At 40.5% G+C, this 16,301-nt stretch overlaps 1 long non-coding RNA gene across 1 annotated transcript in view; it reads right to left on the bottom strand.

The window, feature by feature from the left end:
• LOC109320981 overlaps positions 1-10,906 on the bottom strand; it is a 16,501-nt gene extending 5,595 nt beyond the window's left edge. The window contains exons 1-2 of the long non-coding RNA XR_002103911.1: positions 10,896-10,906; positions 6,113-6,120 (exon numbers count right to left, since the gene is read on the bottom strand). This is a non-coding gene — a long non-coding RNA (uncharacterized LOC109320981). The remainder of the gene's footprint in view (positions 1-6,112; positions 6,121-10,895) is intronic.
• Positions 10,907-16,301: the final 5,395 nt, after the last annotated feature.

The raw sequence follows: 16,301 nt of genomic DNA, 5'->3' as shown, positions 1-16,301 counted from the left end.
GGCAGGCTGTTCCAGACCTTGGGGGCTCGGACAGTAAAGAAATTCTTCCTTATGTCCAGCCTGAAACGGTCTTGTAGTAGTTTTACCTCATTATCCCTTGGGGCACTCTGGTGAACAAACGTTCCCCCAGATCCTGGTGGTCACTCCTGATAAGCTTATAGGTGGCCATCAGATCACCCCTGAGCCTGCGCTTTTCCAGGCTAAAGAGCCCCATGGCTCTCAGCCTGTCGTTGTAAGGCCTGTTTTCCTGACCTTTGATCATGCTTGTGGCTCTTCTCTGGACTCTTTCAAGCTTCTCCACATTCTTTTTGAATTGTGGAGCCCAAAACTGGACGCAGTACTCCAGCTGCGGCCTCACCAAGGCTGAGTACAGCAAGAGAATGACGTCTCGGGATTTGCTCGAGAAGCATCTATGGATGCACGCCAGCGTTTGGGCCGCTTTCCTAGCCGCAGCATCGCATTGCAGGCTCATGTTCATCTTGTGGTCAATGATGACCCCCAAATCTCTTTCTTCCGTAGTGCTAGCCAGCGTAGCACTGCCGAGCCTATAAGGATGCTGCAGGTTTTTCTTCCCAACCTTCTTCAGTGTTAAACACCATCAGGTTCTCGTCCGCCCATTTGCTGAGCCTGTCCAGGTCAGCCTGGATCACCCACATATCTTCTGGTGTGGATGCTTTGCCCCACAGTTTGGTGTCATCAGCAAACTTGGCCAATCCACTCCTGACTCCAATGTCCACATCATTAATAAGATGTTGAACAATGTGGGTCCAAGGACAGAGCCTTGGGGGACCCCCACTGGTCACAGGACACCATGATGAGTGACTTCCATCAATTACTACCCTCTGGATCTGACCACGGAGCTAATTTCCCAGCCAGTGGATCGTGGTGGACCCAAGGCCACAATTAGCCAGTTTTGCCAAGAGGTGATCATGAGATACCAGATCGAAGGCTTTTTTGAAGTCAAGATATATGACATTAATCTCTTCTCCCTTGTCCAGGTGACCTGGTAGTAGAAGAAAATGAGATTGATCAAGCAAGACCTATCTGCAACAAACCTGTACTGGCTATCCCTTAGGATGCTGGCATTGGCCAGTTCATTAAGGATGGCCTCTTTAATAAACTTTTCTAAGATCTTCCCCGGGATAGAAGTCAGGCTGATGGGCCTATAGTTAGCCGGATCCACTTTCCTCCCTTTCTTGAAGATAGGCACCACATTGGCCTTCTTCCAGTCTTCAGGCAGTACACTTTTCTTATTATGCATATATCCTCTGTCACAGTGGTTGTCAACTGGGGGTACGTGTACCCCCTGGGGGTACTTGGGAAGGCCCCAGGGGGGTCATGGCTGTGACGCCGAGAAGTGGGGGTACTTGGGAAGTGTGCCGCTGCCAGCACTCCCCCCCAACCTCTCATTGACTGGCTGCTGGGGGACCTCTCTCCCCTCCTTTCCCACTTTGTCAACCAGCTACCAGGGGACCCCCCACACCTTGCTCGTCCCGGGGGTGCAGTCCAGGAGGGGTACCCACCAGAAGGGGTACACTCCTTAAAAAAGGTTGAAAACTCCTGCTCTATCACAACAAAACTCCAAAACTCAGCCAAGACCGCTCCTTTAATACAAATAACAACTGCAAAAAAACACATCAAATCAATTAACAAAGGGTCCTAGGTTTCTGGATATCCTGAACTGGGACTGCATACAGATGTGTGGAGGGTATAATCACTCTGTGATCCTAATGAAAAAGAAATACTTCCTTATTTTTTTTTAATAAAATCTGTTTCTAATCTCTTTCTAAGTTTGTTTCCCTGGATCATCTCTTTAAAAATACATCAAAAAGAGTCTGTTCCTTGAAACCCAAGAGGAATAACATCTGGATCACTGGCCCCGAGGAAAAGGAATTCAGCTCCTTTTCAGCTGCTAACATCACTACAGGTCTCTTTCTCGGCTGCTCTGTGGTCTTTGAAGGAAAATTCCTGGGACCTTCTTATCTTATAGGGGGACCTTTTTTCCAGTGCTATTGCCCATATTCTTTAACCAGGCTGTGAAGAATTAAAAAACACAATATGAATTAGGTACATGGATTGGAATGTCTACTACTCCAGAGATTTACTAGGATACTCAAATATGCAGACTCCACTTCAGGTTTCAGTGCACACACTGTAAATCTCCCACACGAAAAAGTCCCACTTGCAATGCCTCACTTAAAGTGACCACTGACTAGAGTGGCCACTGAACAAGAAAAGAGGCAATAACCTGTTCTTCCCTCCTTCATGATCTCATATGTCCATTTGTGTCTATTTTCTCAAATATCTGTGTGATAACATCTGCCAAGAATGGGGCAGAAATGGGTAAAAACAGAGTGGGATGAGGAGATCTGGGGTCTGAAATTCAATGCTACTAGAGAGCAGGCTGAAGATCTCACCTTAGTATATGATGCAAGGCACCAGTCCAGTGGAGAAGAAAATCTTGGTTTCATTCCTAGCTCTGCTTTGCACTACTGCGTGACTTTTCACCTCTGTGTGCCTCAGTTTTCCTTTTCCAGTACAACAGAGGTAAGGATACTTACATTTTTTTGTACAGCACATTAAAAATTAGAAGCTGTAAGAGCTAAACATTTCGTAAGAGCTAAGTATCCTCCTCCTCCTCCTTTTGCAGAACTTTGTTGTGGAATAACCTAGGCTTTTATCACAAGATAATAAATCAGCTTTAATTTGTAAAGGAATGGGAGCTTTTTTCAGGAGGTTGCTAAACTTTCAAATATGTGACTTGGCAACTTGAATTTTCCAAAGCTTCAAAAATGGGTATAATAACATTAGTAATCCAGATAGAATGGCAGTCTTTTCCTTCTGTTTCTGCCTCAGTGGATCTACACTCTCTTTATTTTAGCAAAACCTGAAGTTCTAGTAAAGAAAAAGTAGAGTTTATATTTTTTACAATTTAATCCAAGCCTTCTCAGAACCACGACCCAATAGACTCTCCATTAAGGGATCTTTTCTGCCCAGTCTCCACTGAGTTTCCAGCAAATGGGTAACATTTGCTTCATGTGCTTTCAAATTTTGTCTAGAAACATTTCACATAACTAGTATCAGGGCTTATATCTTCTGTATGACATCCCCTAGATAATGGTACATGTACCCAGCCAGTACATTAAACTTCACATTCATCACTCTTGTCTTGTACTTGGTGTTACAGTTGCGAAAAGCATGATGCTCAGATAGGGCCTGCATTAAACAATCACTCTTCATTGTTCCAGTGAGAATGCAGAGGCAATCTGTTGTCTTTCTTATTTTGGGGGGAAATTGCCATTTGGTACTAATGGCAGATCTGTTGCATGTAAGTAGTAGATCTTAACTTTTGAAGGGAAGTAAGGTACTGGAGCCTTTGCTGGTCAAAGATATTTCTTCTTCTTTGGATGAAAAGCTATTATTTTTCCCTGTGACAATTGTGTGGCGCTGTTGTATGTGGCATTCAGTAGCCAGATATAGAGTAGATGGAATCTGCAAATATCCATGTAATGGTGACTAGGCACATACTGTTGTCAGAGCTTGACCTTGGATGTTTGTGGACTCTAGGCAGCAATTCTATCAACCTGACCCAGAAGGGACACTCCCTGAGGGCAGTGTGGTAAGAGATGTATGGCACTGTTCTGGAATCTGCTATCTGCGCATCATATAGGTATACTCTGAAGGGGGGCATGATTAATTTATCCCCTTTCTCTTCACTCTGCAATACATTTTGAAGTCCCCCCTCAATGTATATTCTTTACCTTAATTATTAAAATATTTTCTCCTGTGATTTTCCTGTTAGAACAATGGAGGGTTAATAGGATTATGACATCACAGATACATGGAATTTAGCTGACAAGGGAAATAACTTTTAAAATTATTTTTTACAGCAGATTAAGCAATCTTTTTTGTTAAGACACATTTAACTGAAAAGCCCAGTGGACAGTTGGCAGAAAAGATCGATTTGTTAAAGATTCAACACCTCTCTCTCTTTCATAAAGGTTATCCTTTGGAGATAACCACGGTCTCATAACAAAACCAGGAAAGATAAGTTTTGACATTCCTTAGATTTCAAAGGTTAAGGAACAAGCAGAGAAAGTAGATTCTAGAGGATAACAAAGTCCTACTTTTCAGGCCTTCATTATATATATTTTTCACAAAGAAACAAAAAGGGCACAAACTTATTTTGCTTTTTCCTTGTCAAGTCACCTTCCAGCTCAGGCTTTGTTTCAAAACAGGCTGAGCCAAAGTCAGACAACTTCAATGGAGATTCAGCAGGTCAAAACTAGGCCAACTATATTTCAGAATGTTTCTTCTCAGCCTTGATTTTTCAAGGCTGTGTTTTTAATGGCTGTGGTTTTTAATATATCAAAATTGTTCAATTTAACGAAACATTTACTTGGACCTCAGGACTTCTTGAGAGCAATTTGGGGACACACTGAAAGGTCATGCTGGAACTAAATCAACTTCAAATAAACCCTCAAAACAACATGTCCTATGAAAAGCTTCACAGACAAAAAGCTTTTAGCAGATATGTCTACACAAGAGAGACAACGCAGCATACAAATGGCTTAAATGACTCCCAGTTAAGAGAGAGAAAGAAATACCCTTGCAAACAAACACACACAACTTCAACTAAAAGGATGCCAAAGTTGCAAAATCCATCAGTGACAAACTAAGAAATGACAGAATTAAATTTGCCTGAATATACCTTAATTTGCTCTACTTGTGATCATGCATTATGATATGGTCTTTAATTACATGACCATATGCTTTTCCTTTTCCACAGGACTTCAGCTCACTGAGTGCAGAGAAGGGATGGTGCAATGAATCTGAGCTGTCTAATGAAGGAAGCTGTTTTCCCTAGGACCCTTGTTTTATTATTTGCAAAAGTTTGGAGGTGTATAATGAATTAAGTATGAGACTGAAGGAAACAAAAGACAAGTCTCTTGGTTAAGGAAAGTGAATGCTGTCCTGAAGAACTGGATTCCATCCATGATTTTGCCCAAAGGTTTTCTGTGACGCTGCACAAGTCAGTCAACTCAAACAGTTCAGAAGCAGCCTCTCATTTTTTGTGCCTCATTCTGGGTGCCCAACTTTAGGCTTTGATATTTGCTTTGAAGAACTATTGGGTACTGACAACTTCCACAGATATAACATGACCAGCTGTGCCTTCAGTATTTTGTTTGGAGTACCAAGAACTAAAAAATGGGGAGTTTTGAATTTGTTTACTTGGTTTACTAGTTCCAATCAACATAATCGGGTGAAGACCAATTAGCCTCTCAGAGGAAGAACCATTGTGAAAATTAAGTCATTAATGTTTTTGAAACATTCAGATGCTATAGCAATGAGTGCCAAACATAATACTCAAGAGAATATTAATAATTCTGCTTTCAGAGCATGGCTTCAAAAGTGCTTAAAATTAATCATGGGGAGAAAATAATAAGGAGAAAACAAAATATTGACTAGCTGCTTATTATGTGAATGACATGTATCTAGGACGCTGAATGGGGCAAGGGTTCTATGGTAAAATGATATGTGATCATATAGTCATTAACTGTATTATAAATTAGCTGTATGTTAATTTTGATTTTTTCCTTTGCTTGGAAAAGGAGAATCTTATTTAAAGATTGTCAGATTTATCCCTAGAATATCAAATATATGGTTAGATACTATGATGATGGACATTTACGAAATGGTAGGACAAGAATAAGCATTGGATATTCTCTTATATCAAGGTTTATTTTTAAAATTGTAAGTTTCTGAAGATAACTGATCTTTGTGCTTCCTCAGGCCCCGTTTGCTTCAGTCACATGGTTTCCAGTCCCAGCCTCTTAAGAATACTTGTAGGATTCAGGTGTGCTTTTTGCTACCCTTTTACCCCAGCTGCCTAAACCCCTGAGGACCACAGTTAACCCCTAAGACACGACAATAGTTTAAGCATGCTTTTTCCCAGAGTCCCAGGTCTGTGGGCACTCTGTATTTACAGTTCCATTCCTTAGGGATATGCAACAGTAAGAAGCAGAGACCCAGGCTTTGCAAGTGTTTGTAAACAAAAGGACTTTATATTTTGTTAACAAAAGACAAAAAAAATGAATCTGGACAATGTAACAAACGCACCTATGTTTTCCCTGCCTTAGTTTACTTACTACTCTGTGGGCATGTCTACATGGTGCATATTGCACCAGAGTTTATTGCTCCCTGGCGCTGTGTTTACATGTTGAGCTGGGCCAGAGCAGTCACAGCTGGCAGGGGAACCTGGGGGTCACCCTGCCAGCCCAGGGCTGCTCCAGCCTGGCTCAGTGTGTCGCGGAGGGGCTGGCTGGGGCATGAGGGTGTTCCAGTGTGGGACTAGCTAGCAGGCAGCCTCCTGCACTGAAGCATTCTCATGCTTCAGCCAGCTATGTCAGTGTCTACATGTGCATTGCTGCAGAACAAAAAACTCCACAGCAGGACAGTACTTGTATTTATAAGTACTACCCTGCTGCAGAGTTTATTAGTTTCCTGCAGCTGAATAGAGCTGCACATGTAGACACTGAGATGTTTACTGTAGAGCTAATTAGCCCACCAAGGGAAACATCATGTGTAGACGCACCCTGTTGAAGTTCCTCGGGGTTAGCGCAGACTCTTCTGAAGGATACAAGATTTAATTCTCTTGCCAATGGCTTTTTCGAACCATGGGGTTTCTTCTGTCTCCCCCCTGCTTGAGGTCAGCTTCTTGAACCTTGATGAGCTCCATACTTAAGTAGGACTCTTGTTATAGAGAAATGTCCTTTTGATCTTGATCAAAGCTTCCCATCATCCTCTATGAGCTTCTTGAGTTGATATGCCCCACCATCAACATTTTGCTTTTTTGCTTGACTGCTATGGACTTCTCAGTCTTTCACTCCCACTTCTTCATTTCAGCCAATCCATCATCCCAAGGTATTTCCAACTGAACAGGCAATCATTAAGGTTTAACAACTGACATTATCCTGATGTAGCAAAAACATGACAAAATCTGGGCAGCATGTGGTGGATTTCTTATACATTCAAGCATATGAAATGTAGTCTTAATATAAACCAGAATTCATATATTGCACATACACAGACTCCCCAAATGGATCTAAAGAAGATATATTTCTCAAAATGTTTTATGGGTTTAATCAATTCAAGAAATCAGTAGCCATTTAATTTTGCAATCAGAAGCTGCTCCTATATGAAAGGGTGGAGGGTAGAACAAAGCTAATTACTAAAAGCTAAGAGATACCCTCCCATTGCATGCACCCCATGACCCAGTTTAAAGCCAAGAATATTAACTACCTATTAATACTTTGAAAGCCCAAATATTTGTTTTTAAAAGGTTAGAGAGAAAAATAGATAAAAAGTGAATGGCATATGCGGGAAATCTATGGTTTAGAGATTAATCTTCCATAGAAGCTTCTTTTTTTGCAGAACTTCAGAATACTAAAAGAAACCAAGATGTATTTCCTTGGAGGATGAAATGAGATATTCAAGGCCAGTGACCTCTGGGGAGCTGATATTTATTTTGTTGAATACTTTTTTAATACTGGGAAAATATTCTATTTTCCTGAACATTTGCCCTTTGTCAGGTTGCCAAAGCTTTTTGGGAAGATGAGTCATTATCAAGTGACAATGGAAATGTTACTTTGTATTTGTTGCTTGAATTAATTTTCTATATACAAACGTTTATAATTCTTAACAGTCTTGCACTGGGATCCAAGCACAGTCCAAGTTTAGTTGGAAATACTTTGCAATGACATTTGCATTGTAGTACACACTGGTAGGTTGTGTACGTACATGGGAGTGAGATACAAGGGTAAAACATTAGAGGGTACTGCAGTTCAAGATTGCCACACATTAGAAAGACTGCAAAGGAATCAAGTATTAGGGTAGAAGAGGCCATTTCAGATCAGGACTAAGAACACTGGCATAGCCAAGTGTTACATTAATACGGTATTATGGTATTATAATACAAAAAGAAAGAGCTGTGACCCAACATCACCAGTTCTACTTCTTCCTCCTAGAACTATTTGCCATGTCTGCAGTTAAACATGTGGATCTCATATCAGCCTCCTCAGTCACCTACAGATTCACCAATGACTTCCTTATTTACTGGAAGACTATCATTCTTGTATTGAGGGACTGCCGACAACAACAATTTCATGATTCTTAGGTCTCTACAAGCATAGGTGAAAGAAATGGGCTGTCCTGAATAGTTTATATTCCAAAAAATGGATCCTATTTAGACTAGCAGATGGTAAAAGAGATCAGGATGGAGGCACATTGCTAACCTAAGCGAGTATACATCTCTGCCAGTGTGTCTATAATTAGAAAAGCTGGGATTTTGAAGTGAAGAAATGAAGGGCATTAGGAAACATGCAAGGAGCTCTAGGTTTAGAATAGTTGAGGGTATTGCTAAGCAGAACTTGAATGATCATGCCTTTGACTCTGTCAATAATGCAGTGGGTACAGAGAACTGCTTAATATAATTTATTTATCCTTTCCCAAGGCCTTTGGCATGGGTTCTTGTAAGAGGCTACCAAATAATCAAAGTAGTTATGGAGGGAGAAGCAAAGTATTGTCATAGATCAGAAACTGCACAGGAGACAGAAAAATAGGGATAAATGGACAATGGTTATCATGGCAAATACCCTGGGCATGAGGAGGTACCTCTGACTGTAATGTTTTTATTAATGATGTGGAAAAGGAGTGTGCTGTTAGGGAGCAAAATTTTCTGATAACATTAGGTACTGAAGTGAGTCAAGAGGACTGAGGAACTTAGGAGGGAGCTAAACAAGCTGGATAAATAGGAAACACAAGAGAAAATTGAGTTCAGTATCAACATTTGAGGGAAGAAAATTAAAGTACTATACTTTTCAACCTTCTTAATTAATTGTACCAAGTCTCGAAAGACTCCTGGGTGTCGGCATAGACAATTTAATGAAGTGCCCTGCTCAAGGGACAGCTGCAGCCAAGAAAGCAAATAAAACATTAGGGGCATGAAAACACATAACACTGCTAAAATTGGCTGCTCTGGTATCTAGCTAGAACTCTACAGCTTCGCCCTCCCACAACCTTTTAAAAATCTTTTGTTGCCACTTTTTATTAATGAACTCCCTGCATTGCTTATTCAATAAAAGCTATCTAAAGACCAGCTGTGTCCTCACTGCCTTCAGTGTCACAGCCCATCTTCATACCCCCTCACTTTACAAGCCCCTGGGAAACAAGAAGTGTGGGTCCCAGCACTTTCTCCCTCCATCCCAAATCAGGCAAAGACACTGTACTTTGGTCATTTTCAGACTACTGAAGCTTACTGAACTTATGTTAGGGAAACAAGAAAAGTGACAACATCGCCCGCTACGGGTAGGACTTCAAGGCATGGGTGCAAGTCCTGCTCATTGCGTGTCATGCTGGGTTGGGTGCTCATTCCCACTCTTGGATGTTGGAGCCACAGGACTACACACAAATGTGAACCAGTTCTCAGTCATTGACATTATGGAATAGTTCAATTGTTAAGTGTGTCTGCTACTCCATCTGGAATTGCATGTGCAGTACTAGTCACATCATGTTCAAAAGGATATCGATGAACTAGAGCAGGGGTCAGAAAATGGGAATGGGAATGAGTATCCAGAAGTTAAGATCAGAATTGCTTACCTTAGTGAAGAGACAAAATAAGTAGTGGGCATGATGGAATAGCACTGAATGGTTTCGGGAAGGTCTTAAAGCTTAAGGCATTCTTTTCTCTTGAAGCTTAAGAACAAGAGAGAAATTAAAAAATAGCCATTTCAAGACTGATTAAAGAAAACGCTGTTTCATGCAACATGCAAGTAGATCCTGGAACAAATTGTCACAGGACATCACTAAGGCCAAGAACTTAATGAGTTTCAAAAAGGAACTGATGCTGGTATTTATAGTGAGAATGTCCAGGGATATAATAATTGACACTAACACTAACCTCATGCTTTGGGGCTTAAAACCTCTATGGGGAAGTGTGTGTGTACAAATTATCTCATATTTTCTCTCTCAAGTGCTTGGTCCTGACCACATTCAGGAGACTCAGATCTAATCCAGTTTGTCTTGAGCCATGCACCCCAGGCTTAGGAGGACACAGGAAAATACAGATCAGGACTGGGCTCCTGGCAGAGTAGTGGACTAGTTCATATTGATATAGCGAGTGATAAATTAGGTCAAGACTGAAGTACACTGGCAAATTTATTTAGCAGTATCGGTTTCCCCCTCCATCCCCCTCCCCCATGTAATCATTAATATAAACATAATATAAAGGATCTGGAACTGTTCTGAAAAAATGGCCATCTAAATCACCCAGTAAGATTTCTGTAGAGAAAGTTAAATCATTTGTGAGGTCACTAATTCTAAAACCATTATTTCATTATCTCCCAGCCAGTTTATTTCCCCCACCCCACTCCTTAAATACCAAACATGATTAGATCATATTTACGAATTTATTCCCTGCCAGATTTAATGTTTTAAATTACACTGAGCACTGGGAGCTTATAAAAAGAATCTTAAACTGCTAAACCTGTTTGCTTTAAACCCATCAATTATTCTGGAGGCCCATTTTTATACAGCTGGTACATGAAACTTCAAAAAGAGGTTTTAAAAGCAATTGTGGATCACATGAAAGAAGGTGATGATATAACATAAAATATGAACCTGATATTCAAGAATATTTACAACTTTACATTTTGGCACATCCCAAACACTGAAGCCCAAGTTCTTTGCTTGTCCAAGTCAAGAGATCTCCCCTACTGTCAACAGAGCTGTGGAGATGTATACCAGCTGGCTGTCTGGTATACTTTACTCACACACGTTTCACTTAATTGTCAGTGGCAAATTGGCTCAGAGTAACTGAAAAATCTTCCTATTGTGACAAAGATTCAGATCCTAAATCAATTTTATTATCTAGGTTGAAGTTTTCTTCTGTCTCAGGCAACCTCCATGCAATTGGGCAAGACATTATATCTGAAGCTGAAGATCCAGGTTTTGAACAGCATGGTGTGCTTCAGGTTAGGAAAGACATGTACTGACAGAATTGCACGAGGGTCAGGTGAACTGGTGTTCCTCTCCTAAGTGAGAAGTTCCTCCAGAGGGGAAATGATCGCTTTCCATCTACAAGAGTTATTTACTGTATCAACCATGTCATGTGTGACATTTCCAATCTGGTCAGAAGGTAATTTTGCTCAAGTATCCAGTGATCTAGGATATAGTGTATAAGTTATTTATAATTATGTTTTACTGTTTGTCCAATTACTGCAGACAAGTAAACTGCAATTAAGCACTAATTAATTATCTACTTCAAGGTGCTGCTAATGTCTTGGGCTTCTATGTGCTATTGTAATAGTGTAATTATTTAAATAATGGAGCTAACCAGAGGAAAAGTACTTATTTAATCCTTTAAAAACACTGAAAGAAAAGAAAGGTGGGAAATATCTGAGGACTCTCATAACAATATGAATTGCATTAATGGATTCAGTCTTTGATCAATCTAGTCTTGGACTGTGTCTCTGGCACTAGCCAGTGCCAAATGCTTCACATATGAATGTACAAGAAAAAACATTTGGGGCCCTTATGGAATAACCCAAATAGGAAATTTCTCTTTAATTCCCCCACTTAGCAGTTGGAAAAAAGGAAGAATTCTTGTGCATTAATATATCATATAGACTACATTTAATTTACTTTTTGTTTCTAGAGTTGTAAACCCCGACGTTCACTTGGTGTAAGTGGGTGTAGTACCATTGGTTTCAATCAAGCTATGACAATTTAGACTATATGAAGATCTTTTTTATGGGCTCAAGCCAAAGCTTACTGAAGTTAGTCTTTCCATTGGCTTCAATGGGATTTGGAGCAAACTGTTCTAGACTAAAAAAACACCTAAAAAGTATAGTAGCAACCAATAAATTTTGGAGAGAGAAGACAATACAGACACTATGGCATTATTCACAGTTACAGAAAATAAACAGTAAGGAAAATTAGAACAAACAGTGAAAAAATTATTGGGACAAAATGAAAATTCTCCATTGGTTCCAAGTTTGATTTTCCTGGGGATTCTTCATGAAGGGATTATGTTACTCACAAACAGACTTTTCTACATGATCTTTTTCAACTTGCATACTCTGCCACCACTGAAGAACTTGCTTTTAAGGCAAAGACCTAAAGAGAGTTAAAGTATGAAATCTTTGATGAGATGGAGTTTATATAAAATGTTTGTGCTTGCAAAATCCAAATCCTGCTAGAGGAAGAAGAAATCTTGCATACTATTTGTATATCCATTTCTGCAAAGATACATTAAAAATGATAAAAGTCAATTCCTTTCTGTTGAGTTGCATGGTGGTGGGTGCGTCTACATGTGTGAAAGCTCCAGAGTGGCTTTACTTTAGAGTAATTTACTCTAGAGTAAACCCACTCCAGTCAGGCATCTACACGTGCAGGGAATCAGGAGCAGATCTTCTGCTTGTGGAAGAAGTCTGCTTCTGCCCCCTCTGGCCTTGCACCAGCCCCATGCAGCAGCCGGGGTGAGCTCTAAGCACCTCCTGGGTATTAGCCCAGGGGTTGGTAGAGAGCACAGGATCAGGACACAGCTGTCTCCTGGCAGGAGGTGGGGAATCGCTCCCTGCCCCCGGGAGCTGCCTGCTGCCAGTGTGGGCTCTGCCACCAGAGCCCAGGTGGGGACAATGTCCCCCTGCCCTGGCAGCAGGGAGACTTTGTCTCTGCCCACGTTCTGGTGGTACAGCCTGCTTTGGCAGCAGACAGCAGGCAATCTCCCGCCCCCTGCTGCTTGGCTGACTGGGAACACATTTGCCCCTGGCTGGCCATCTACACGTGCTGTATTGCATAGTAATTACCTCCAAGTAAATCTGCTACTTGTATTTACAGGTAGTAAAGTTACTCACAATGAGAGAAAATTACTGCTCAGTACACATCTGAACATGTAGACAGTGACGCTTACTGTACAGTAATTTTCTCTAATCTTGAGTAAATTATCTCATGTAGGAGCACCCAGCAAAAGCTATCTAAGGGAACAGCAGCTCTGAGACATTCTTTAAGTGAGATTTCAAATCTTTAAAGGAATCCTGTAGTGATGACTTCTATCCCGTTAGACAATTACACAAGTATTTACTAAAAATGAGATATGCATCTATCCATTAACATTATCTGGTTTAGAAATTCCTCTCACTGTTTCACTATCTGCAAAGCAGAGAGTGATTTGGCGCCGTTTTACTGCTACTTCCCAGCTGGAAGCCTAGTCTAATGGTATGTGTGTTTGTATGGTCAGTACAAACTGGGAGCCCAACCCCTGGTTGCTCCATCTAAGGATCTGCTGCAAGAGATCACCACCACCATTATTTGAACTTCAGGAAGTATAGCTGGGCACAACTCTCCTTTGAATTTCAATTTTGATTGTGCATGAAGGCCCTTAATCTTCAAAGACTTGGTCACATTGTTAACTTTAAATATGTCTGTAGTCCCACTGTGACTATGTTTGTGCTGAAAGTTAAGCACAAGCTTAAGTCTTTGCTGGACTGGGATATAAAATATCACAGTAAGCAGCACAATATAAATACCTAGATAGATAATTTAACAATCACTTTAGGAGTCTGATCCGAAGTGCACTGAAGGCAATGGAAAAGCTCCTATTGACTTGTGTTTATTTTAGATCTTGTGAAGTTATTTATAAAGCTTTCTTCTGTAACATGTAAGCAGAAATGCAATTAACATCTTTTAAGGCCCCCTATAGTTCCCCTGCTTTTATGTATACCTTTAAAAATGCTAATCTGCATCTCTTGTATCATCAGACTACTGAAGTGGTGGCAGCAGCTTGCTGATTATTCATCTGTATTACAAGTCATACACTTCTAAAAAGGGTTAGTGCTTTTACTATTCCCTCTGTAATAATAAACCTTGATTGGAAAAATCCTTGCTACTGCACTGGCATTTATCCTTAATGGACAACTTCATACAGATATTTGGTCTATATTTTGGCTATTTCTATTCTATTTTGCAATGGTGAATTTGGAATGAAGAAAATGCATACACACTAGGAGGTAACAATTAGTAAGTTTTGTTTTACCTGGGTCAATGTAAGGAAAACAATGGACTATGAAAAGCTTGAACATCAAACTGGCTTCCTCCTTGATTTGTTAGGCAGCAGTGATTAATCCTTGTGGTGACAGCTTGCTTCAGAAAGCCCATAGGATGATTATAGCCCATTATTGATCATAATTTCCATTTTGGAGCGGTGGAGACTCAGCAGTTCTGAAAATCTGGCCCATTTACTATAATTCCATCCCAAACCAAAGGGATATTGCTCTCCATGCATGCAACAGGTAGTTCATTCTTCATGCCATGCTATGTCCCTGGATTTATCATTTGAGACTTCTTTTATCTAGCAGTGAAAAGGTAAATGGAGCGTAGTCAGATCTGTGTATTGAGGGACTGAAAGTCAAAAGATTTATTTTCTCTTCCTGACTTCAGCACTGTGTCCACAAGCAATTCACTTAAAATGAGTAACTGCTTTTGAAAATGAGGTCAATTTTGTGTGTTGGACTTGAGACCTCAAAACAGATTCAAAATATAATTCACCTGATCTTGCTACATGTTTTTTGTTCTGTAATAGTGATTTATGATCACAAATTACTCTGAATGCAACATCTAGGTTCACCCACACCTGAAAGCAGTTCTCACCCTTGTTACCTCCTCAGAGTATGCTGACAGTTAGCTGCTGATGGATATTAGTTAATCTTCATTGCCTATCACTTCTCCCACCTGCTTCTCTCACTGCATGTTGCCATGGTGAAGAACATCATAGACTTTATACAAAGGAGGAACACAGAAGGAAACAAAATCAAATCAAGGTGTGAAAAAAACACTAAAAAAGCCACATGGCTTATTAGGTACCATTAACCATCTACATTTGTCTGGCCATGTTTGCTGGTCACCTGCCCAGAAATGTAATTGGAATCATAAACCTGATACTGTCTCTGTTTTTCAAACAAAATATTTTACTATATACAGCTATTATTATTGTTACATGTCCCCTCAGGTCAGAGTCCACAACTAATGCCAGTTTTATCCTTCTGTTCTCACTTCTCCAAGGGTCTCTGGGATTGTGAAAAGGAACGTTTAAGCTGCCGAGGATTAAAGTTCTACTCAGCAACAGGAAGAGACAGTAAAGCTGAGTCCAGACAAAGGCCTGCAAACTGCTTTTGCCTTTAGATGCCTTTAGAGAAATGTCGATACAACTTTACTGCTGTTCATAAATGCTGGATATTGTATTGTGTGCACATGTGGTAGAACTTGAAGTTCACAGGGCAGAGTACAGACTTTGCTTAATACTTTAAGTGACTTATACAACATCCCTCTGATGTTTCTATAAGGCCTGAAATTTCTTTTAAAGGTTGTATTTTAAAGACACATACTCTGTAACCTCTTCATTGAAAGGGCCCCCTCATCCAGAAATAACATTTTGAGGGGAGAAATAAAACATTAGTGCTAATCTTTCATTAAAATGTCACTGCTGCTACTCCAACAGGTACAGGTTTGAATTTCATTTGAATTTAATTTCCCCTCTGAGATATAAACCTGCTGCAGTCTCTTGACTAGCTCATTTTCTTCTGCATTCTCTCTCAAATGGTTTCTTCAGATTTGACTGGGGCAAGATAGTTATGCTCATGCTGTCATTGGAGTCCATACGAAAACTCCACTAGCTTCATTAGGAGTCAGTCTGACTCAAAATATTCAAACTTCCCCCCTGCATCATGAAAAGCTCATATTGATTTTTAATGAGCATCTTGCAAGAAACTGAAGAAGCAGAAGCAAATCTCCTGAAAGAATTAGGACATTGTGGCTAGGGACAGAAATGACACGTAAACTGGATTAAGTGATTGGAAACTGGTTCAAACCTGTAACACAACAGAAGTTCAGTGCATATAAACTGCTTTCAAAATGGCTGAAACCGACTTATGATCAACCTAGATGGATATAGTATCAGACTTAACTGATTTAGGTTAAATTGGTTTATTGAATTTCTGTCTCATATCCCCTCTGGGTTCAAGTTAACTCACAGTCCCCCAGCATCCCAGGATGCTTTGCACTTACCCTGCAAACTGGCCTTCACCAGGTGGGCAGGCTAGCCTTGGCCCAAGCTATCTACTTCAGCCAAGCAGGGAGGCGTGCTCTGGTGTCTCTCAGACTCTGGCTGTGCCTTCTGCAGGCATGTGTCTACATTTCCAGAATCAAAAGTGAATGTCTGTTCACTTGCTGGTTGGTTCAATCTACGC

Source organism: Crocodylus porosus, unplaced genomic scaffold, assembly GCF_001723895.1.
Source record: "Crocodylus porosus isolate Cpor-Errol unplaced genomic scaffold, CroPor_comp1, whole genome shotgun sequence".
Classification (NCBI taxonomy): Eukaryota; Metazoa; Chordata; order Crocodylia; family Crocodylidae; genus Crocodylus; species Crocodylus porosus.
Note: the sequence above shows the minus strand (reverse complement) of the source record. Positions and strands in the feature narration are given on the sequence as shown.